The sequence below is a fragment of the Syngnathus floridae genome, chromosome 6 (assembly GCF_059516105.1).
Source record: "Syngnathus floridae isolate MCC-2025c chromosome 6, RoL_Sflo_1.0, whole genome shotgun sequence".
In the NCBI taxonomy this organism is placed as follows: Eukaryota; Metazoa; Chordata; class Actinopteri; order Syngnathiformes; family Syngnathidae; genus Syngnathus; species Syngnathus floridae.
In genome coordinates, this window is record NC_142418.1 from 901,612 (window position 1) to 925,602 (window position 23,991).

Below are 23,991 nucleotides of genomic sequence, written 5' to 3' on the forward strand. Positions count from 1 at the left end.
AATATGGGGACAAAACACGAGGAAAATGTGTGGTTATTCGCATTATCAATCGGCAAACAATGGGGGGAGTCCTATCATCTATGTCACGGTACCACGTGATCCAGAATGTAGCGGTTCATGACAGGGGCGGGGAAGATCGACAAATACACACAAATTAACTGCGTTTGGCTCACAAATGCAATTTTATTTCAAATTCTATAATACCCCCGTGGGGACTAAGCGGTTCAGAAAATGGATGGATGGATACAGGTGAATATAATCGAACATTCTGAGTGGTTTTTAGAGCATGTTAAAGGTGCCTTTACATACCCTTTAATCTTTCTACTCACAACATGCTTTTTGAAAAATCATGTAAAACCACAACAGCCTCAACATTCTTTTACTGCACTCAATTAAAATTACATTTTAAGTTTTATATGTAATACTATTCCTCCTACAGAATATAGAGAATGCAAAAACCTTAAAAAACGTGAAATTAAAGAATTTCTGTATATAAATTAATCATTCTTAATTTGAACTAACCACACTACATCAGTTTAGATCAGTGATTCTCAACTAGTGGGTCGAGACCCAAAAGTGGATCATTATGGGTAGATTTTAGGCAGGTGGGACGGAAATGTCCTTGGTTTATGATAGTCACAACAAATGACTGCTCCATTGTTTTATATTCATGTTTTGATATATAAAATATACATATATATGTATGTATAAATACTGAATTCACTGTAAATATGACTTTTCCTGTTAGTGTGATTTGGTTTCATAAGTGAGCAGCAATTCTTCCAGGAATTTAAAGACCCTTCTTGAACAACTTTATATTTACTTTGTGATTAAAAAATGAGCTTTGTTTTTACTTGTCAACTTGAACATCATCAAACGAAACACACTCAGTAACAATCAAATAAAACTTGAGGAGGAGTTCTTGAAATATGAACTCTGTGAAAGGCTATAAAAGTGGGATCAGATTTGTCTGAAAATTCATAATGGCTGACCTACTGTTTGGTTTGGCAAATGGCTCCAAGAAACTTTTTTGAAGGTCTTACATATGAGAGGCGGGGCTGGTGAGGGCGGTGAGCAGCGCGGCTACAGCACGGTGGCATGAATCGGCGGTAGAAGTTGGCAAAGCCCACAAACTGTTGCGGCTTCTTGCATGTCTCCGGTACCAGCCAAGACGTGACAGCTCTCACCTTGTCCGGGTCCACTTCAGCCAAGCCTTCGTGCATTTCTGCTCCTTGTCAAGAGTCTTATTGTGTCCTGCAACTGCATTACCTGATCTCGCAATAAACATATACCGTAATCTCCGGACTATAAGGCGCGACTTTTTTCCAAAATTTTGGACCCTGCGGCTTATAGTCAGGTGCGGCTTATATACGATTTTTTTGGTGATTTGTGTGATGACTTGATCACTTTTACTCTCAACACTATTATATACAGTAAAAGCTACAAAACAAACTGACAAATAACTCATTTTCAAATCAGACGAGTAAAAACTGGTCAAATATTAAAAAAAAAAAGATATTATTAAAAATGAAGACAATTTGCAATTCTAGTAATGACACGAGTTTGATGTACAATTTGTCTTCGCGGGCCACATAGAATGATGTGGCGGGCCGTATCTGGCCCCCGGGCCTTGAGTTTGACACCTGTGCTCTAAACCCTTTCTCTTACTCTGCCATGTGACTCAGAGATTACACATAGCAGTGGCGCTGTTTGAACCATCTGCATTGTATTAAAACCCAATCAATCAGCATTTAAATTCAATTCTTCTGACATTTTGCTCACCAAAAACAAGTTGTAATGAATGTGAACTTTTAATGCATTTTATTCAGAAGGTTGCTTTGAACCTTAAACGCCAGCACGGCATACTTATGGATTTTTACGGTCTCCGGCCTCCAGGGGGCGCTCTATCAGGAAGCAAGAGCGAGACAGGCGAAGAAGAGATAATGCGCCGAAGAAGACGTGCTAGTTTGTGTTTACATTTCGCGCATCACGCAGAACGCGATCAAGACAGACATTACTGAAAGGAAGCCTTTATACACAAACCGTCATCATGGGGGACAAAAGAAATGCATATGATGCCGCTTTTAAGCCAAAGGCAGTCGATGTTGATGACATTATCTTGTGTCTACTCTGGAGCGTATTTATGGATTTTTACGGCCTCCAGGGGGCGCTCTAGCAGGAAGCAAGCGCGAGACAGACGAAGAAGAGATAACGCACCGAAGAAGACGTGCTAGTTTGTGTTTTCATCGTCTCGCGCATCACGCACACACCCGCACTCACACAAGACAGGAAGCTTTTATACACAAACCGTCATTATGGGGGACAAAAGAAATGCATATGATGCCGCTTTTAAGCTATACTCGTCGCTCATTACTGAGGTTGGGGGGGGGGGGGGGGGAGTGGTGAAGGGTCTCTCCTGATGTCCACTGTCATCTCCATAGTCTTGAGCGGGTTCAACTCCAGGTGGTTTTGGCTGCACCAGTGGACCAGCCGCTCCACCTCCTGCCTGTACGCAATCTCGTCACTGTCCCAGATCAGTCCGATAAGAGTGGTGTCACCCGCAGACTTTAGGAGCTTAACAGAAGAGTGGCCAGAGGAGCAATCATTAGTGTAGAGAGATAAGAGCAGTGGGGAGAGTAAACACCCCTGGGGGACACCAGTGTTGGTGGGCCGGGTGTCGGATGTGATGGTCTCCAGCCTCACTTGCTGTCTCCTGTTGACCAGGAAGCTGATGATCCACTAACAGGTGGAGGCAGGCACCGCAAGCTGGATGACCTTCTGGTGGAGGATATCGGGAGCTCCAAACAAATCCACAGTCCCGTGTCGAGATGAGCAACAAAACACAAGTTTGACTTGACTTTTTGCTAGGGAACAAAAACGAACTTTTGACAGCTAGCATACAACTCGTCATCGTTTCAAGCAAACAAACGCAAAGTAAGCTAATCTCCTGGACTAGCACGTCCCAAACATGGGTCCGAAGAAGGCATCAACGACTCCCCTCTCTTCGGTGGAGGAGGTCGAAGATATTAAAAAGGCGTTGGACTTCCTCACTGAAGAAGTCTCGACTGTCAGGCTGGAGCAGAAAGCTATCCTTAAGCTGGTTGAGGAGGTTTAAGCTCTCCGCAGCCAGAATGAGGAAAATGAAAAGAAAATCACCTTCCTGGAAAGCAGGGTTGCTGACCTGGAGCAAGACACCAGAATGAACGATGAGATCATCTCCGGAGTAAACATCAAACCCCGATCATACGCCCGGGCATTGGCGGCTGGCGATGGAGGTGAGCCCGGTGAACTGGATGTTAGCTCCACGGAGCAACAGGTGGCTACTTTCCCGCAGTCCAAGGGGATACAGCTGGACTGCGACAACATCGAAACGTGCCACCCTCTTCCCAAGAGGAGCCCCGGAGACAAATCCACTGTCATCATGCGGTTTGTCAACAAAAAACACAAGATTGCATTATTAAAACAAGGAAGAAAGCTGAGAGGAACCGACGTCTACATCAATGAGCACCTGACCAAGCGCAACGCTGATATTGCCAAAAAAGCACGCTACCTGAGGAAGCAGAAAAAAATTCAACATACCTGGACTACAAACTGTAAAATATTTATCAAGCTCAATGGAACAACGGAAGAAGTAAAAGTGCTGATGGTAAGAAGTATCGAGGAGCTGAATAGATACCAATGATCATCATATGCAGGGCTGTAAGGTAAACTCTACTCACAACCATGACACACACCGAAAGAAGCCAAGCATCTACACTTGAAGACAACAGTTACATAACTCAGAGGATTAGTGAACACGACAAACTGGAACTCCAATCATTTCAAAACACTGACCACAGATCACTGGATATGGAACATGATATAGACCCGGATAACAACTTCTTCAACTCAATCAACAATAACTGCAGTTACTATACTGATGAAGAATTTAATAGAATCAATGAAGATAACAAACTGTCTATGATACATATTAACAGTAGGAGTCTGTATGCCAACTTTACAAACATTAAGGATTATCTTCATCAGTTTACTCGCCCATTCAACATTATTGCAATAACGGAAACATGGATCAACACAGTAAAAGGGGCGGACTTTGAGCTGGAGGGATATGACTTTATACACATAGATCGACAAAACAAAGGTGGAGGAGGAGTTGCGATCTATGTGGAAAAGACATTAAACGTCAGGGTGATACAGGACATCTCAATGGTAGTTAACAACATATCGGAATGCATAACAATTGAAATACTCAAAGAAAAAAAGAAAAATATAATCATTAGCTGTATATATCGGACACCAGGTTCTAGCATTGAACTGTTCACAGAATGGATGGAGGAGGTGTTTTCAAAAATCAGTTGCAAAACAATTTTCATCTGTGGAGACTTCAACATTGATTTACTCAATCCAAAACAAGCACAAACTGACCGAAGACTTTGTTAACACAATATATAGCATGAACTTGTATCCAAAAATCACTAGACCAACCAGAATAACTTCTCACTGTGCCACTCTTATTGATAACATATTCACAAATGACATCTTAAACAACACAATAAGTGGGTTATTAGTACATCAGTGACCATTTGCCAGTTTTTATGGTTTTTGATGACAACTATAAAATTACTCAACCGGCCAAAAAACAGGAATACAGAAGAATTAAAACAGAAGAAACAATAAAGGCATTTAAAAATGGTTTAATGTCACAAAACTGGGATAGTATATACAATGAAAATAATATTAACTGTGCATATGAGGAATTCTTAAAAATTTTCAAAAGGTTATATGACAAATACTGTCCTGTAAAAGTAAATACTAGGAAACTAAAATATGTAGCTTATCCCTGGATCACAAAGGGCTTACAAAATGCCTGTAAAAAGAAAAATACACTTTACAGAGAATTTATAAGACAGAGAACTAAAGAGTCAGAAAATAAATACAAACAATATAAGAATAAACTAACTAATATTAAAAGAGCTGCTAGAAAAGAATACTACAATAACATATTAAATGATAATAAAAATAACACCAAAGAAATATGGAATATAATGAATACTGTAATAAAAATGGCTCTAAAAAAATTAATTATCCTAAATATTTTATTATCAATAACACTGAGAAGCATGGTATGCAAGAAGTGGCTGATAACTTTAATAAATTCTTTGTAAGTGTGGGACCTGATCTGGCCAAACAAATCCCAGATTCAGTGACATCTGAGGAGCAGTGTAATAGTTTAATAGATAGGAATCTGAGCTCAATGTTGCTCAAAGCAGCGGATGAGAAAGAAATTATAAAGATAGTCTCTCAATGCACAAACAAGACATCCAAAGACGGCGATGACATTGATATGACTACTGTAAAACGAGTCATTGAGGGGATTTCTAAACCATTAACATACATCTGTAACCTATCATTTCAGACTGGTATATTTCCAGATAAAATGAAAATAGCAAAAATCAAACCTTTGTATAAAACTGGGAACAAACACCACTTCACAAACTACAGACCTGTATCATTACTATCACAATTTTCCAAAATACTGGAAAAACTTTTCAATAACCGACTGGACAAATTCATAGATAAATATAATTTACTCACTGAAAGTCAATATGGATTTAGATCCAAAAGAGCAACATCACTGGCACTAATTGACTCAGTGGAGGAAATTACTAACGCAATAGACCTAAAACAATATACAGTTGGGATATTCATAGATCTAAGAAAGGCATTTGACACATTAGATCATAAAATATTATTCAATAAATTGCATCGGTATGGCATCAGGGGGAAACCATTAGAGTGGATCAAGAGCTATTTAACAAAAAGGAAGCAGTTGGTGAAGTTGGGTGACACTTGTTCAACGTGTTTGGACATTATTTGTGGCGTCCCTCAGGGGTCAGTGTTGGGCCCTAAACTTTTTATATTATATATAAATTATATATGCAAGGTATCACATATTTTGAGGATGGTTTTGTTTGCAGATGACACAAATATTTTTTGTTCTGGTAGTGATTTACACACCTTAACAAGACTAATAAATAATGAATTAAGCAAATTAAAGGTATAGTTGGACAGCAATAGATTATCCTTAAACCTAAGCAAAACAAGAGTAATACTTTTTGGTAATCACAGAACTAATTTGAAACTAGAGATAAACCTGGATGGGGTTAGTATTGAAAGAGTGAATGAGATTAAATTTTTAGGGGTGACAATAGATGATAAGATCAGTTGGAAATCACAAGTTAATCATGTATAAACTAAAATCTCAAGATGCATCGCAGTATTAAATAGAGCCAAACAGGCTCTGGATCATAAATCACTCTGCATCCATTATAATACACTAGTTCGTCTATATTTCATGTATTGTGTAGAAATTTTGGGTAATAATTACATAAGCACAATATATCCACTTATCATTTTACAAAAAAAAGCAATACGGATCATTCATGGGGCAGGATACAGGGATCACACAAATTCATTATTCTTAGAGTCAAAACTCATCAAACTCAAAGATATAGTGGAATTCCGGACAGCACATATACTTTACAAAGCAAATAATAATCTGTTGCCAACTAATATTCAGAATCTTTTCACTGGAAGGGAAGGGGGTTATAATTTAAGGGGGACATTTAATTACAGGATAAGGAAGGCACTCAACAAAAAAAAAAAAATCTGTATTTCAATTTGTGGAATTAAGTTATGGAATACTTTGGAGGAAACACTCAGGGAACGTTCAAACATCTATCAGTTTAAAAAAAGATATAAAGAAGAAATTATTTTTACAAGGTACAGAAATGAGGGTGTATGAGTATCAGGGGGTGCTAAGTAATTATTGATTTACATTTCTTTGTTGGTTTTGTTTGTCTGTTTGTCTTTGTTTCGTTCATTCTGTTATTTTGTTTATTTTTATCATTAAGGTATCTTTGTGTTGTATTTAAGGTATGTATGTATGTTAAATGTCTGTGTGTGCGATATACGTATGTATTTATATTGTGTAGGTACATGTTTAGTGTCTAGCAATCAGCAGGTGGGAGATGATTTAGTAATTTAGTATTTTGTTGGGATAACTGAGGCAAAATGATTTATAGCTGGGTATTTGGGATTATTAAAAGGGGGTGGGATTAAATAAATTATACTTCTTCCCACTCCTTTCCAGGCATGTGAATGTGATTTATGGTTTCTTTGTGGTTATATCTTTATTTCTACTTTTTTAGTTTGTGTGTATGTACGTGTGCATGTGTATATATAGGTATATGTATATTTTATAGGTATATATATGTATATGTATGTATGTATGTCTGTATGTGTATATATGTATATGCATGTATTTTGTCATGTCTTTTCATTGTGTACAGTAATCATATTTTTTTTCTTTCACGTTTGAAATAAACGAAACGAAACGAAATATTAACCATTCATACAAAACAATTATTCAGTGTAATGTATACATACATACAACATTGTGGCAATATATTGCATAATCCATACTGTAAATGTATATGAATATTTTTGTTCCACTTGCTATTCTATCCATGCTCTCCAAAAATGTGCAATAAATATGCATACATGCATCCCCAAGACAACCGAAAGCACATTTAGTGCTCATATATAGTCCCTCTTAAATTGATGCTTGTTGATGCCTTCCGAGTTGGAGCTTTTTTACATTGGAGAAAGAACTTGTTATTCTGCCTGATGTTTTGACAGTTGTGAGTTTGAGCATCAAATTCTGCCTGATGTTTTGACAGTTGTGAGTTTGAGCATCAAATGTCAAATCTCTTAATCTGCCTATATTAATAAAATAAACACGACCGATATTTTCTCACACATTCCCATCTGCACTTAAATGAATACAAGAAAGATTTAGTATGATAGTACAGGGACATTGGGGGGTCAGGAGTTGACGATTAAGTTGATAGAGAGAACTCTAGATTTTATCAATCAAATATAACTGTTAGGGTTTTCCAGGTTATCTTTATCATAGGATTATGTTGGAGTGTAGACTATAATGATTAACCAATCTTGTCTTGCTCTCACAACGCAGTAAAATAATGTGGTTGCATTCTCTGCTTGATTGACCAGCTGCAGAGGAAGCAATCAAAGTTGTTCTGTTTCCCACAACATCGTAAAACACCCCCTGCTCTGATCTTACCAGAGGCCGGGGATTCACCAAACCTGTCAACTCTCAACCCCCACTCTGTTTCTCTTAATAAATATCCGCTTGCAGGAAGGAGAGTCCAGAGATCTATTCGAACATCGCTGCACGCACAGCGACGAATGGACTCTCCACCTGCAGGTGTCAAAAAGGACTTACTTGTCTCCCGTGTGGTTCTTGCAAAATATTGTTTGAGTGAGCAAATCTCTAACATTTTGGTGCCGTGACCCGGATCCCTCATACCCGCTATCTGGCTGACGAAGGAGGACGTGCTGCATTGTCGACAAGCCAGCGTCCATTAGGAGGACCTGGAGAAGAAAGTCCTGGGAAGAGAATTCTTCGCTGGGCCAGCATCTTAGGTCTGCCTTCGTCTGACAGAGGTGGATTGACGGGACCCGGCAGTGCAACGAACCAAGGGGACAAGTAAGTTAAAGGCCTGAAGTTGTGTGCACGAGAGATACGGCTTTGGTTTGTCCGAGCCATGAGATACGGCTTTGGTTTGTCCGAGCTATGAGATACGGCTTTGGTTTGTCCGAGCTATGAGATACGGCTTTGGTTTGTCCAAGCCATGAGATACGGCTTTGTTTTATCCGAGCTATGAGATACGGCTTTGGTTTATCCGAGCTATGAGATACGGCTTTGGTTTGTCCGAGCTATGAGATACGGCTTTGGTTTGTCCGAGCCATGAGGCCTAAAAAAGCGCTGGAGTTAGTGTGATTGAGTGTGTGACTGGTAGGATAAATTGACTAAAAAGCAGTTCTAGCGTTGATCCACGGCAATAAAACAGGCTAGTAATCTGTTGAAAGGTCAATTTAAACCTGCATTGAGGATCCTCAAAGAAAAAAATTTTGAAAAAAAAAATGGTAAAACCTTAAACTACTAGACTTAAGATGGGAAATAAAAACGGTAAATCTCTACCTCTTGACGGAGATGAGAAGTACATGGCGAGTAGATTTCTTAATTGTATGCAATATATGCCGAAGTGGAAGAAAAAGTATGGAGTAGAAGGGAAGTTGAAAGTTGAAGTGTGGAAGATAGTAGTTGATGTTTTAGAAGAGAGTGTGGAAAGAAAGAAAAATGGACTGAAAAAGAAAAGAAAAGAGAGAGAATTGGATTGTGCTAAAATGTGGTTGAAAGCTTCACAAGAAAGAAGAGAACAAATCCAAAAGACAAAAGATAGAAAGTTGAAAAGTGATGAAGCCGCCATTCAATTGAGATTTGAAAAAGAATTCTGGGTACATAGTGGCAACCCATTCAATGATGCAGATGAGAGTGCTTATCAGCAACATCTTAAAATTCCGCTCCTCACTGGTTTCCCCCCTGACTTGGGCAGTTGGGTGAGAAAACACTTGGTGGAAGCGGACACTGCTTGGTTTACAAAAAACATGCAGTGGCCCAGAGACGCTGACAAAGGGATTGAGAAAGGCAGAAGTTTTGATGTATTTCATCTAGATGATGATAATGATCTAAATGAAGATACAACAATCTTCTACCAAAGTTCCCAAAGGGGCAGAGGAAGAGTTAGATACCAACAACGTCGCAAGCCACCATTCAAATCAAAACCCCCATCAGATTCAGACAACTGTTGGAACTGTGGGAGACGAGGACACTTTGCACGAGAGTGTCGTTCTGCAAAGCAATATCAATCAAAGGGTGCAGGAAGGGGCAGAGGAAAAGCCAATTTTTTAGCATGACAAGCTTCCTCCTCTTTGACCGCTTATGCTCATACAGAGAAAGAAAGAATAGATGCCCATATGACAGCAAAACATGTCATTGTCAGATTATTAGAATTTTTTTTAGATTATTAGAAGTCTTGTCCATCCAAGAAGTATGACAATGCTGTTTGTATGCCCAAATTACAAATGACTAGAGCTCAATTTGTGTTACACTAAAGTTAAAATATGCAAATCAAGTGGTAAAGAAATGCAACTTGCTTCTAGAAGATAAATAAATAAAATTAGAATGTGCTGTCCTCGTGTGCATGGGAGGGACCAGCTCATGATCGACCACAGGAAATGGCCAGCCTGTGAAGAATCATTGTTGCTGAGACCTACCTTCCGCACGCGAGAGCTGTGCATGTGTGTGCGTATGTGTTAACGTTAAAGTTAAAGTCCCAAATTGATGAAGATTGGCTAAACTTTTAGTATAAAGAAATTTGCTGGACTGTTGTCTATTCAATTTACACCGCAGAACAGAAACAATTTTGACAGATAAAAATGAGAGGAAAAGAGAGAAATCTGTTTGCGAGCAGAAACTAATCCACACTTGTGCATGTTAAGTGTCGAGCTCACATGAGAAATTCGAAGAAGAAGAAAAAAAAAACCGACAGAACATGCTTTCAGGAATTGGAAGAAGCTAAATTGTGAATTTAAGATTTTGCAATGCTACATTTAATAGGAATAATTGATTGGTTGTGTTATAAGATTATACAAAATTCTAAATGCAAGCTAAATCTGAGAGATTGAGTTCTTCAAATTTAAAAACAAAACAAAAAAAATTCAGATTAATTTGCCAGTTGTTTGTTTTAGTTAAGTTTTGTTTGGACTGGTGGATTGTTCTACCAGGAAACCTGAGTTGAAAATGATATATGAATGCTGTGTGGTGAGCTTGGATGAATTGGGACCAATGTGATAGTATGACTCCTTTTTGGAGACTGTGTGAGATGCATATGATGAGCATTGATGAATGATTGCCTGAATGAAAGGTTGAATGGTTGAAGTCGTTGGTGACTACTATAGAAAATTAGTAGAGCGACTTTGATGAAAGAGTGATTTTGAGCAGGTTGAATGTTAGAAAGAAACACGTAGCTTTTGGATTGATAATTAACTAGAGAAAAAACTGGAGAATCAGTAACACATGTAGAAGATGTGTGAACTGAGAAATTGAGAAGCATTTTGGAAAGAAAGTCAAATTAAATGATGATGGAATCGTATGTCGTAAAGAACGTATTCTCCCAAAAAGTTTGTCAAGGTGTGAGGCATGGGCGTTGCCAAGCCTCAAAAGGAGGGAGTGAGTAGGACAGATAGTGGAAGATAGTAATAATACAACACTTTATGACAACGAATTTTCAAATACATTTGGTGTTATACTGTGGTAAATTTTTTGTTCTGGTGTAGATAGGTTAGCAACATGAGAGATTTAGAGGTTCAAAAGAAAGACAGTTAAAAGAAAACATTTTTGATTTGGACAATTGCAGGCTAACAGGAACATGAGAAAGATAAAAACTACGAGGTGGGATCCAATTTCATTGGGGAGATTGAGAATTCACAGCACCATACTCTAAGTCACATTTTTGAGCAAGCATGACAATAACATGTGAGAGGTCAAGACATACAGATTAGGGCTTGATGTGGAAAGCAGACCTCGATGAGTTGATTTTCAATAATGATACTGAAGACAACATACTGTCCGATTAAATTGGAACTATAGATAAAATGTAGCTCAAAAATAGGATGAGTTGCAGGATTTACGATATAAAAACGAGACCGCTGTTATTAGAAGAATTTGAAGTTTGGTAAACAAACGTTACCAGCAAATTGATGGAAGCAGCTACATTTGGAGATAGTCTTACAAGTTTGATGTCCCAGCCTGTCATTCTCAGTGTCAGGGTCCCTGAAACCCAATCCGAGACTTCGCCTGCAGCCGTGAACAACTACAAAATGGTGCCTGGCTCTGAAGCACCTTTGACCTTTGGCGAAGGACAAGAAAAGACTACTGTTGTGCTTGGAGGGGGACAAGTACACTCCGGAGGACAGACAACATCCTCGGGGACGGAAAAGACAGTGAAAAGCGGAGGAACTCACAATGATGAAAATTGACTCATTTGAACAATGGACTCATTCAAGAGTGATGGATGGGGTCGCTCTGAAGCAACAACAAAAGAACACCAACTTGAGAGGGTGAAGTGCGGCAAAAAGATATGGACTTGGAGCGTCCGACAACCAAATCGCACTCCTTGCTACGGCGTTACCAAATTTGGTGAAGCTTGGTTCAAAGTGGAAGGGAGGTTCATTGTGCACTGAGTTTGACAGAACTGAGGAGATTTGATAAATAAATAAATAAAAATTTGAAAAATACGTAGGGCTCCAGAGAAAAGCAGTATAATCAGAGATTGAACGGATTTGGATAAAACAAATAGGCTAAAACGGTAGGAAACAAGAGCAAGATCTGATATTTTGGCTCATCAAGCTTAAAACGTAGAGGTCGAGTTATATAAATTTTAGAACAGGACATTTGGCAGTCAGGAGGAAGCTAGGTTGCTCAATGTACCTACTCAATACAATAGTAAGGTTTTTTGTACCACAGTGGAGGTTGGATGGTCAGAAAGTTAGGTACGTTCAATTTTTGACATTCACACAATCATGCATAGGAGTCACAAGGCGACAGTTAACAAGACAATGACTGCAATAGGGGCCACCTACGACTGCACCGACATGAAAAAGTAGAAGTGAGAGAGCAGAGTATGGGATTATATGCTAAAACGTCTGCTATACAGTTACCGATAGGAGATTCTATCAAAAGAAGCTACATGAGAGATGGATTAGAATCCCTTTGTTTGTGTGTTCTGTTTTTGTGCGTAATCTCTATAAAATTGTGACATTCTGTTGTTGTTCGTCTGAACTTTGTATGCCGTTTTGTGTATGCGTGCGTGCGGATGTGTGTGTGTGTGTGTGTGAGTGTGTGTGTGTGTGCACACCCTGTGTGGGTGCGAGCGTGTGAGGAGAAAGAAGGCATGGGTAAGACAATCTCTTTTAAACCAGGAGGCAATAAATGGGAACGCCCCTGTCATAAATAGTTTTTGGTTAAAGGGAATCATTAGGAAGTGTTCAAACTCTTCCCGCAAACATTCCTATTTGCCAGTTAAATGGGCACTACAATTGACGACGAGAGTTGCAAACAACAGATAAAGAACAGTCCTTGGCAGATTATATGATCAGGACGCTCAAACTGTGTCAAAGACAAATTTACTGCTACCTGATCTTTCCTCCTCACAGGTCGACAACCCCATCAATCCAGGAGACTGGGTCTACATAGAGGTCATCAAAAGGAGGAACTGGGCCAGCCACGACGGGAGGGACCATTCCAAGTCTTGCTGACTACACATGTTACATCCAAGGTAGCAGGACCCACAAATGCATTGACGACGACTGCTCTCCAGGAGGAAACTGGATGGGAGCTTTGGACATCACCGCTGTGTGCCAGGATGAGAGAGCCGTTTTCAAGGTGTAAGGGCTCTACTACCAACATGGCTGCACCATCGGACGGGACCTACTTCATCCAGAAGTTCAGAGGCACTGCCTCACCTGCATCCTATGAGTGCACGTGCCTGTTCAGTACGGATCATGGTTTTGTGGTCACAAGAGTTGTCCGATGCTGCCTGCCAACTGGACACGAGTGTGTGCGCCAGTGTGTGTGACAGACCTCACCTACAGACTAGAACATCATCAGCTGACGAAAACGCGAGCACATATACAACTTCTTGGACGTGACAGATGTGATAATGATAATGAGATGTGGATTGCGTAGATGCTGTTCTGTTGAGCATGTTTTACAGAAACTTGATGATTTGGCCATCGAAAATGCTTCGCAAGTGATGGATACAATGATGTACTGTTTCTGTGTTTTTCTTTTTATTTTTTTTTATTATTGATAGCATTCTGGTCGCCTGTGGCAACGGGGCCGTGTAAGAATTTTCCTGCTAATAACATCTGGCCAGCAGGTTTTTCGCTTACACAATAAGTTTGATTTGGGGTATTGAGGTAATGCCTCATCTTCACTGGAAAGTGTTGCTATCATTGTTTGTTGTTTTTTATTTTTCCTATTCTTCTTTCTTCGTTATACATATATATGTGTTTTTTTTCTTACTTGTCTTTGTTGTTTGGGGTAGCATAATCATATGATAAAACAGGAGGGAGATGTTAGGGTTTTCCAGGTTATCTTTATCATAGGATTATGTTGGAATGTAGACTATAATGATTAACCAATCTTGTCTTGCTCTCACAACGCAGTAAAATAATGTGGTTGCATTCTCTGCTTGATTGACCAGCTGCAGAGGAAGCAATCAAAGTTGTTCTGTTTCCCACAACATCGTAAAACACCCCCTGCTCTGATCTTACCAGAGGCCGGGGGTCCACCAAACCTGTCAACTCTCAACCCCCACTCTGTTTCTCTTAATAAATATCCGCTTGCAGGAAGGAGAGTCCAGAGATCTATTCGAACATCGCTGCACACACAGCGACGAATGGACTCTCCACCTGCAGGTGTCAAAAAGGACTTACTTGTCTCCCGTGTGGTTCTTGCAAAATATTGTTTGAGTGAGCAAATCTCTAACAATGACCATATTGTAAACAAACCATATTCTCTTTTGAATGATCTGTGTTTTTCTAATACAAAGGTCTACATGGACAGACTAGAAACATGGAAATTAAGCCTCACCAAACGTTTCCAAGAAATGGAGTAAACAAATATTCAGGCCTTAAATAAACTACTGTTCATTTTAGAAGTATGTGTAAAACTATACATTTACAATACTTTTTTTTAATATACTAAACCAGTACCGTCATTGTATTACATACATGGAACAATATATTAAGCATGAAAGAAAAACACAGTCTGGTAAAGTGGCATGGTACTTTAGAGAGGGAAAAAAAAGAATATGAGGGAGCTGTGGGGTTGATTGGAATGATGTCAGTTTCCTGCTGCTCTCTGTTTGTGCATTCAGCTTTACATCCACTTCAATTTTACTGATTCAAATAATTCCACCTATGCATGTGTGGCAAGGAAACAGTAGTCCAACTCTGATACAAAATAGCCCGCCAAATTGACCTGATACTGTGACACCCAGAGGTGACAGACGGACAAAAAACAGACCCATTTAAGCCCCCATCTCCTACTTCAGCACCTGTTCCCTGGTGGTCACATGGTTGTGATGTGCTCCATATTTTCCTAACTTAGTTGCAACATCTGCACCTTTCTATTCTCCACTTCATAGTTGTCCTAATATAATACTGTTAAATCAAACGTTTTATTTTATTTCTCTCAAGAAGCCGGCGTGCACGGACGGGCACAGCGCCTTGTAGTTCTCCAGATTGGTGTTCCCTTTTCTTTGCTTTTGTCACGCTATTGTTAAAATCTTGCACAGCACAAATACAGTTCAGTAATCCCTCGTTTATCGGGGATAATTGGTTCCAAGACCACCCGCGATATGTGAAAATCTTCGTCTGACAGAGGTGGATTGACGGGACCCGGCAGTGCAACGAACCAGGGGACAAGTAAGTTAAAGGCCTGAAGTTGTGTGGTTGTGTTGTTGTTTGTGAAACGCGTAAAAAGGTAGAAGTGCACAGGAATAAGTAAGTTTTGTGGAAGGAGGGGGTGTTGTAGAGTCCCCCTCTGGATGAGCTGTCTCTTTTGGAGCAGTGGTTCTCAAACTGTTTTAAAATCTCAGTACCTCCGTGGATCATTATTTGACGACCACTATTCTAAAGAGTACAACCTCGCGTTGGCAGGGCTGGGGACAAGGACTTTTGTCTTTAGTTCCCAGGGAAGGTGGGGGGTGTTGTAGAGTCCCCTCACTGGATGAAGCAGCTCCTTTTTTTTAAAAGGAGGACTTCGCGTTGGCAGGGCTGGGGACAAGGACTGTTGTCTTTAGTTCCCAGGGAAGGTGGGGGGTGTTGTAGAGTCCCCTCACTGGATGAAGCAGCTCCCTTTTTATGCAGAAAGGGAGGACTTCATGTAGGCAGGGATAACTTGTGTGATTGAGTGTGTGACTGGTAGGATAAATTGACTAAATAGCAGTTCTAGCATTGATCCACGGCAATAATACAGGCTAGTATTTTGTTGAAAGGTCAATTTAAACCTGCATTGAGGATCCTCAAATAAATAAATAAATAAATAATAATAATAATATTTTTGAGAAAAAGAAATTGTATAACCTAAAACTACTAGAATTAATATGGGAAATAAAAACGGTAAATCTCTACCTCTTGACGGAGATGAGAAGTACATGGCGAGTAGATTTCTTAATTGTATGCAATATATGCCAAAGTGGAAGAAAAAGTATGGAGTAGAAGGGAAGTTGAGAGTTGAAGTGCGGAAGATAGTAGTTGATGTTTTAGAAGAGAGTGTGGATAAAAAGAAAAATGGACTGAAAAAGAAAAGAAAAGAGAGAGAATTGGATTGTGCTAAAATGTGGTTAAAAGCTTCACAAGAGAGAAGAGAACAAATCCAAAAGACAAAAGATAGAAAGATGAAAGGTGATGAGGCTGAGACTATGTTTGTCAGGCCGGAAGACAATGAGGCCACAGTGCGCAGGCGCACTGCTGCGGCCACGGCTCCAGCCGAAGCTCAAGCAGAGGAGCAAGAGGGGCCTTCCGCTCGTACACAAAACTTGTATCCAAGCTTAACAAACCTGCAGCCCCCCCCATATAACAGCAAAAGAAGTCAGGGTCACATTATTAGAAGTCCTGTACAAACAAGAAGTTTGACCACTGCTGCTAGATTTTCTCAAAATTTAGACAAGGTTGATGTATGCCCAATGATACAGGTGCCAAACCCTAATGTAGGGGAAGGCCAACTCCCACATACATATGTTTTCCGGCCATGGACTTTGGAAGAGGCAAGAAAAGCAGTTGAAGGGGTTACCCCTGTTGCTGAAGACCCAGATATATGGGCAGAGGACATGGCTGGAATTATACATTCCTATAGACTGAATGGACATGAGGCAGGAGAAGCTGCAATGTCCTCCTTGGGAAAAGACTGGGCAAAGGTTAGAGGAAATTATACAGGTAGAAATAATCAAGGGCCTTTTCCCTATCCCATTGAGGGAAATCAATTGGGAGGGGAGTATGCAGCACAATGGAATGGTCTTGTGCAAAGAGTGCGAACTATATTTCAAAGACGAGCGAATTATGGTCATTTGGCAGGAATAAAACAGAAGCCTGGCGAAGATACTGATGATTTTCGTTTGAGATTTGAAAAAGAATTCAGGGTGCATAGTGGGATCCCATTCAATGATACAGCTGAGAGTGCTTATCAACAACAGCTTAAAAATGCGCTCCTCACTAATTTCCGCCCTGAAAGAGGCAACTGGGTGAGGAAACATTTGGTGGAAGTGGACGTTGCAAGTGTGACAACAACTATGCAATGGGCCAGACATGCTGAAAAAGTGATCAAAAAAGGCAAAAGTTCTGATGTATTTCATCTAGATAATGATGATGATGAACTAGATGAAGATACAACAGTCTTCTTCCAAGGGCCCCAGCAAGGCAGAGGAGGAGGTAGAGGCCAACAAGGTCGCAGGCAGCCATATAATTCAAAACCCCCACGAGATTCTGACAACTGTTGGAACTGTGGGAAACGTGGCCACTGGTCAAAAGACTGTTTTAGAAAAAAACATAACCAATCAAAGGGTGGAGGAAGAGGCAGAGGAAAGGCCAAATTTTCAGCATGACTAGATCCCCGCCCTTTGACCTCTGGTGCTCCTATAGAGGAAGAAATAGTAGATGTCCAAACAGCATGGGACATTCTGAGTGCATTAAAAGAAAAACCATATGTTACTCTAAACATTGGAGGAAGTGATGTCGAGTTTTTGTGTGATACCGGGGCTTGTAAAACCGTGATAAAAACTAAAGTCCCAAATCTAAAGGCCTCCCAAAATACTATTTGGGTGAAATCTGCTGATGGGCAGGTACACAAGGAGAGTATCTCTAATCCAGTTGAAGTGAGAGATAAGGAAACTGGAAGCATGGTTTCAGTTTCGATTGTCCTATCTCCAAAATGTCCCATAAACCTGCTGGGACGAGATCTGATGACTCGGTTGGGAATTGCAATAATTCCAGTAAAGGATGGCATGCGAGCATGTAGAGTGAGAGATGTGGACTCATATGCTGCACAAGCAGGTGAACAGATTTACTGCTCCTATGCCATCCCTCCTGAACGAAATCCTAAACTCCCAAGCAGATTGCTGAGTGAAGCTCGAAAACAATTGTCCCAACCTGAATCAGAAATGACTTGTAATGAATTACATGTCACCATGAATATTCTCACTGATCCACAAGATGACTATATTGGAAGTTTCCTCAGTGACACAGAAGTAACTTTAACAATCACTGCTCTGTACACTGATCGCAGGTCATTTGCAGCTGCTGCTGTGCTCCTGCCCGCTCCTCAGAAAGACAGATACAAATTGTCGGCTGTACCCCACATCTCATTGTTTAAACCTCACAGTATAACGTGGGCAGATGTGGGTTCCCGAATTAAACTTGCTGGATCTGTGACTGATTATGAGGACAAAGGTGATGGGTGGAGCTACAGTACCAGTTGTGACGTGTGGAAGCAAACAGTGTGTGAAGTGGCTGTAGGCAGAGCAGGCGCTTGTGCGCTTCCCTGACTAGTTGACATTTGTTTGAATGAAAAGGAGGAGGAGGAATTGGCTGGGCTTCCTGAAAAACTGTGGACCAAGGGCCCATCTGATGTAGGACTTTTAAAATCCAATTCCCCAGTACAGATCAAACCAAGATCAGAGTGGCGTCCAAGAGTTAAGCAATATCCTTTGAAACAGGAGGCAATGAAAGGGATTGCCCCTGTTATAAATGACCTTTTGACAGGAGGAATCATTACGGAGTGCTCGGATTCTCCTTGCAACACTCCCATTTTTCCAGTCCAAAAGGCCGACAAAATTAATTGGCGAATGATACAAGATTTACGAGCAGTGAATGATGCAGTGCAAACAAGAGCACCCAATGTGCCTGACCCACACACACTTCTGAACACTTTGAAACCTAATCAGAGGTTTTTCACAGTAATTGATCTCAGCAATGCATTTTTCTCAGTGCCAATTCACCCAGACTCACAGTTTTGGTTCGCTTTTACCTTTAAAGGACAAAGCTATACATACACCAGATTGCCACAAGGATTTGCTGATAGTCCGACTATTTTCACTCAAGCTATCATGGCCTGTTTGGCTGATTTTCAGATGTCAAACAAAAGCCAACTTCTAGTTTATGTAGATGATCTCCTGGTAGACTCTGAAACTGAAGCTGCTTGCAAGGCAGACTCCTTAGCATTGTTACACTATATCTGCAAAACAGGGAATAAAGTGAACAAAAATAAGTTACAATGGGTCAGACAGGAAGTGAACTATTTAGGTCACACTTTGTCGGCTTCTGGAAGACAGATACAAAGAACCAGAAAGCAGATTATTTCAGATGCACCGAAACCTGAAACAAAAAAACAAATGATGTCATTTTTGGGGCTCTGCAGTTATTGCAGAGCATGGATCCCACATTATGCGGAAAAAACACAACCGCTGCTGGATATTGTGCATGGAGTTCCCATGACAATGACAGAAAAAATCATGTGGACACCAGTAGCGGATGATGCTTTTGTAGTGCTGAAACAGGCTCTGGTAGAAACCACAACTCTTATCTTGCCAGACTACAATAAAACCTTTGTGCAAACAGCAGACTGCAGGAATGGCTTTATGACCTCAGTGCTGCTGCAGAGTCATGGCAGCAAACTAAGACCAATTGCATTTTATTCAAAAAAACTGGATCCAGTGGCTCTGTCTTTGCCAGACTGTGTCCAAGCAGTATGCGCGGCAGCGCTTGCGGTGAGACAATCTGCAGATGTGGTGCTCTTTCACAAAATGGAGCTGCTAGTTCCACATGCTGTAGATGTGTTGCTGCTGCAAAGCAAAATGAACTTTTTGTCACCAGCCAGACATCTGTCCTACACTGCTATACTTCTGTCACAACCACACATCGTGATAAAGAGGTGCACAATCCTTAACCCAGCAACGTTGATCCCGTTGCCAGGGGATGGAACACCACATAACTGTTTGGATGCTACAGAACATCTACAGCTGCCCAGAGTTGATTTAAGTGACACGCCACTTGACAAAGGGGAGAAGTGGTTTGTGGATGGATCATGTTCAAAGGATCCTAAAGGAAACAATCAAAGTGGTTATGCAATTGTGAAATTGCCAAACCAGATTGCTGAAGCAGAGAAGCTTCCATACAACAGGTCAGCACAGGCTGCTGAGCTAATTGCACTAACAAGAGCTTGTCAATTAGTGGAAGATAAGCAAGTCACTGTATACACAGACAGTCAGTATGCATTTTCTACTCTGTTCTATTTTGGGAAACAATGGGAGCGCAGAGGGATGACAACATCAACCGGTAAGCCGGTTACCCACGCCTCCTTGTTAAAAGACTTGTTGCGGGCCATTCTTTTACCTGCTAAACTAGCTGTGTGTAAATGTGCTGCTCACACCACAGGCAGAGATGAAGTCTCAAATGGAAACAGATTAGCAGACAAAATTGCAAAAGAAGCAGCTGCAGGGAGACATGGCCATGAATTTTTTTTAATGGGTTCAGAGGACACACAACTCATAGATAAGACTGTGCTGACAGATATGCAGGGCAATGCTCCAATGGTGGAGAAATGAATGTGGACGAAAAAAGGTGCAATAGTGGATACAGATAATATCCACCGCATCAATGATAAACCTGTTTTACCAAAATCACTTTTTAAGGCTAAAAATTTGTAAAGCATGTCCTGTTTGTGTGAAACATAATCCACAAGGAAACATGAGACCTAAGAGAGGCTCATTTCCAAAACCCTCTTATCCATTTCAAATCATGTATATGGATTTTATTGAACTCACACAAAGTGGACCTCACAAATACTGCCTAGTGATGATTGATGCATTTTCCAAATGGGTGGAAATAGTTCCATCTAAACGCGCAGATGCCTTAACAGTGGCAAAAGCCATCTCCAAAACCATCATACCAACTCATGGCATCCCCCAAACCATTTACAGTGACAATGGTCCACACTTTGTGAACCAAGTTGTGCAGAACATGGCTGTACACCTTGGAATAACGTTAAAAAACCACTGTGCTTGGCATCCTTCGAGCGCAGGCCTGGTTGAACGGGCAAACTTTAGGATCAAAAGCAGGTTGAAAAAATGCATGGAAACAACAGGCAGACCTTGGCCAGAGTGCCTCGACTTAGTGAAGCTCTATATGAGAATTACTCCCACTTCAGAAGGACTAACACCTTTTGAAATCATACATGGGAGACCATACAGACTACCAGTGTTCCCTGCAGATTTGCAAAAAGCAGAAGAAGAACAGACCTTGGCAGATTATCTCATCAGGACGCTCAAACTGAAAGATGTGTCAAATGCAAATTTACTGCCGCCTGATCTCTCCCCCTCACAGGTGGACAACCCCATCAATCCAGGAGACTGGGTCTACATCAAGGTCATCAAAAGAAAGAACTGGGCCAGCCCACGGTGGGAGGGACCGTTTCAAGTTTTGCTTGCTACTCCCACGGCGATTAAAATTTCTCAACGGCCCAGTTGGATTCACCTCAGCCACTGCAAGTTGCAGAGAGTGCTGGACCCCTAATTCGGAGTGGTGGGGAAGGCTGACTACAAAGGGGCCCCATCGTTTAGGGTGAGGCGTCTCAATGTTGGTGAAGAATCCATCGATCCCCACTCCGCTAGGCGAGGGGATGTCCCGGTGTCTCTGCCATCCTAGTAGCAACGGGGCTCCATATGCCAGATGGATCCTCTGCTGCGTTGTGGTTGGAGCGTGCTATGGTCTATTGACTCATCTGAACGGACCAAATGACAATGTTGCCCGTGGTAAACGATGGTCACATGATGAGAACTTTGAGGACTGGTCATGGGACCCCAGAAACCCATACGAAACCAACACTTGGTACCGGTATGTCAAGTTCACTGTGAGAGCTCACACACAGGAGGGATGCTATGTGTGTTCGAAACTCCCCCCTTCCTCCACGCAAGTTCGCTTGGAGGCCAGAGCAATGAATGTCACTGAAGCAAAATGTATGGCATCCATGGGAGGAGTTGGATATCAGCACCGTGCTGTCACAGTCAAGGACGCCAACCCTTACCGCCCTGGACTTGCTGATGGTGCCTGTGATCAGCTATTCTGGACGAATCTCAATGTGACTGTTAAAGGACGAACAATACCACAAGTGGCCTACACAGAGAGACCAGCTAGAGTGAATTACACATGTTACATCCAAGGTAACAAGACCCACGTCTGCATTAACGACGACTGCTCTCCAGGAGGAAACTGGATGGGAGCTTTGGACATCACCGATGAGTGTCAAGATAAGAGAGCCATTTCAGGTGGTGAGGGCTCTCCAACCAACATGGCTACACCATCGAACGGAACATACTTCATACAGAATGGCTGGTGGCTTTGTGGTCACAAGGTTTATCCGATGCTGCCCGCCAACTGGACAGGAGTGTGTGCACCAGTGTGGGTGACGGACCACACCTACAGGATACGACATCATCAGCTGACAGAAGCACACAACTCTTCTGGACGTCGACGCAGGGCTGTTGCAGCCTTTGACCCTCATGACCCTTTCTGGGGTGCAAACGTTCCAGACGACCATAAAATATGGTCCGTCAGTGACAAAGTTGTCCTCGCGCTCTTTCCTCAGATTGGGGTTGGGAAACTGTCGCTCTTCATCGAGACACTGAACTATCGTTTTCAATCCTTTGTGAATCTCTCACTGCAAATCAACTGTTAGATAAATTGTATATATATGTTATCATGCGTTCCCTAATGAGTACTTATTACTAAAATTACTGCGCAGAATGCTTGCTGTTTCGCCTTGCAGACGTCCACCAGTTCACAACAAGTCAAACGATGCTGTCTGGAGCTTCCTGACCTTCTACACCTCTGGGAATCCAAGAAAGTTGCTGATAGCTCAATCCATTTTGTTGATGTCTGCACATGGCATTTTGTCCTTGCACTCCTTTCTCATGGCGTCCTGTCTGTGACTACTTGTTTCACGTAGCATTTTGTCATGACGTCTTGCCTGTGACTACTTGTTTCACATAGCATTTTGTCCTTGCGCTCTTTTGTTTCTCATGACGTCTTGTGAGTACTTGTTTCACATAGCATTTTGTCCTTGAGCTCTTTTTTGTTTCTTATGAGACTAGGCCATGCTTTCTCCCCCACCTGTTAGGGGCTAGTCTCACATTGTGGGTAGGGCATTCCAAATAAAAAGAGCGAGGGGTGTGACAGATCTTTAGTGTAGTCGGACTGCTGTAAGTCTGGATGCACTCCTCGCGAGAAAAGACTCAACATTCTGCCTCACTGGTTTTGTCTGCTGATCCTTTTGCTGATTTTGAACCTGACATCAACGACGGACACAATAGAGAGATTCAGGCTATTAGACTGATGGTCTTGCAAAACAGGATGGTTCTGGACTTGTTGACGGCAGCACAAGGTGGTGTGTGCCACATCATTGGGACTTCCTGTTGCACATACATACCAGGAGAAAATGACACCCACATCAACGACGCCATGAATTCACTGAAGAACTTACAGCAGGCCATGTCTAATGACAAGGTCCCACATCAGTTTGATTTCTTTTCATGGCTGTTCTCTGGCAGCTGGTGGCAACTGCTTTTGAAATTGCTGTCTCCTGTGCTTATTGTGCTGGTGGTGTTGTGCTTGTTTACAACCTGCGTTATCCCATGTTTGAAGTCTGCTGTGACGAGGTTTGTGTCTTCTACTGTAGCCCAAGTCCATATACAACTTCTTAGAGATGACGGATGTGATGATGATAATGAAACATGGATTGCGTAGATCCTGTTCTGTTGAGCATGTTTTACAGAAACTTGATGATTTGACCATCGAAAATGCTTCGCAAGTGATGGATACAATGATGTACTGTTTCTGTGTTTTTCTTTTTCTTTTATTTTTTTTGTTGTTAACATTCTGGTCGCCTTAGGCAAAGGGACCGTGTAAGAATTTTCCTGCTAATAACATCTGGCCGGCAGGTTTTTC

The 23,991-nt window shown here is 41.3% G+C and overlaps 1 pseudogene; it reads left to right on the forward strand.

Annotated features, from left to right (window-relative positions):
• The first annotated feature begins 2,421 nt into the window (after window positions 1-2,421).
• Window positions 2,422-7,777, forward strand: LOC148395916 (uncharacterized; annotated as a pseudogene).
• Window positions 7,778-23,991: the final 16,214 nt, after the last annotated feature.